Source organism: Charadrius vociferus, unplaced genomic scaffold (genome assembly GCF_000708025.1).
Source record: "Charadrius vociferus isolate BGI_N301 unplaced genomic scaffold, ASM70802v2 scaffold15, whole genome shotgun sequence".
NCBI classification, from domain to species: Eukaryota; Metazoa; Chordata; class Aves; order Charadriiformes; family Charadriidae; genus Charadrius; species Charadrius vociferus.
Window position 1 is genome coordinate 10,349,647 of NW_009650064.1, and position 2,250 is coordinate 10,351,896.

Genomic DNA, 2,250 nt, shown 5'->3' on the forward strand with positions numbered 1-2,250 from the left:
CCCAAGGGAGGGTCGCAGAGCCGGGGCTGGGGTGGAGGAGCCCCTGCGTGGGGAGCTGAGCTGCAGTGGAGACACGGGGAGAGGGGAGCCAGCCAGAAGGGAACGCAATACCCCAGCCCGAGTTTTCCCTCTGCGGACAGTGCCACAGGCGTGAAGTCCGCCCCGGGTGGGTTTGGGTGAGCTCCCAGGGTGGGCAGGCTCCAGAGCTCCGGGTTCACTGCTTTCACAAATGCTTCCCTTTAATAGCTCCGAAAGGCGCTTTATCTGCCTGAGAGGAAACCTCACAACCTGCAAAACCACGCCGTTAACACAAAGCCAGCCTCTGCCAGCCCCGAAGGTGGCCATTCCTGGCTATTCAGTCAAACTCGGGTTTGGCGTTGTCTCGTCGATTCTCCTTCGTGCAGGGAGCTTAACACTGAATGCGTTTCTCGTGTTAGGCAACTTAGCAGTCAATATTTCGGTCAGGAAAACAGCTGTTTTTTTCAGATGATGGAGAGTTAGTGATCAGTGTGGTTGTGTTAGTTGGCTTTGTCTCCACATCTATGTTGAATACTCAAAGCTTTTCTTTCAAATACCAGCTTCGCCACAAGTCTCCCTTGGCTTTGTCAGTCCATGTTGTCACTGCTGCAACTGTATCTACCTCGAGCTAAATACTATCTCAGACTACATACCTCGAGCTAAATAATATCCCAAGCGAAATATTTGGGAGCCAGCCAAGAAGCATCGCGAACCATGGAGATTTCCAACATAGTTGCAACAAACTTGCTCAAATGCTCCTTGTACCCATCAGCACTGGAAAGTAGCATGGAAATAAATCTGCGGCTTTGAGAGGCTGTAAACCCTTTGTGTTGGTGAAGTACAGGGAAAAGGTTGAGAAGCTGCAATACACACAGCCTAAGATCAATTTGGTCATATTTCATGTCCCCAAACCAGCTGGAAAATAAAGGTTTCCCTTCTAGCTTACCTATGTAGAGCTAGGCTAATAGGCAACTAAATATGGGCTTTGTTTAGGGTAACTACAATGCTTTCTTTAAACTTGTTTAGTAAATTCTTCTTGCTCTGAGGTTAATCATAAGTAGACGTTGCCCCTTTGAGAGAAAGGTAGGACAAGATCACACTTAGGAAGCTTCATCTGAGAAGATTTATACAGAGATGTATATAGTATCTTTACATAGAGAAGATATGTCAGATTGAAACTCACTAAACCTTAGAAACTTACACAATATCATGAGAAGTGTACCTCTTATCATCTTTAAAGATACAAAGGTGTGCTCGTTATCAAAGCAACCTTCAGAAAATGTGGTTTCAAGTATCTTCCTTAGACAGAATTCAATTAAGAAAATGCTAGGAGGTGATTTAGGTAGAATGGTATGGAAAATGGCATCTTTTCACTTTCAAAAGGGAACTCTGAAACAAAAGAAAATACGATCTTTTACTCTGTCATCAATCAAACGGATAATGTCACATTTGTTGCAGGGACAGGCATGTAAAATTGACACCTGTTGCAATTTTAATTCAGGAAGCTTAGACATTAATCCTTTTGAGATGGTTTCTACCTCATCTTCCTAGAGAGAAACATTTGTGAGCTCATGAAATTCTAATTGGAGCAGCTCATTTTCTGTCTGTATAAACAGACAGCTTTAGTGGGCTTGTTTATTGAAGGCTCAGAGAGACTTTTAATCAACTTCATGTATACAAGGAATGCTTACTGGAGTCATTGATGGAGGTAAGGAACGTGATTTGTATTACAAAGGAAAAGGTGCAAGTCAGTTCTTTTCCTAGTGTTTCAACTCATTGCTCCACATGAGAATTTACAAGATGTTCTCTATTAAGGAGCTCCATGCCTACAGCAAAAGTCTTCATATTTTAGCTTTCCAGTGAGCTGGTCCTGTTGCACCCAGAGGAGCAGCTCTTCGTCGGCTTCTGCATAGTGCAGCTTCAAAGCACTGACCTACGTGTAAGCAACACATGCTGGGATCAACAGTGCACTGTTGTAGGTACTTGGAGTCAGCCCCAGGCGCTGAGTCATATTGCAGTGTCTCATTGGCTTTGTGGTGGTGGTATTCTTTTCCTGTTGCTTTCATCATCAAAGGGAGAGCAAAAAGAAAATGTAGTAGCTTTATCTGCACTAAAAGATAATCACAATAAAATTATTTTTGCATCCCTTAGGACCTACCTTTGCATTTATCCTTTTCTTCTGATATTGGCTCAGAAATTCATTACCATCTAACATTCATACCATTGCTTTCT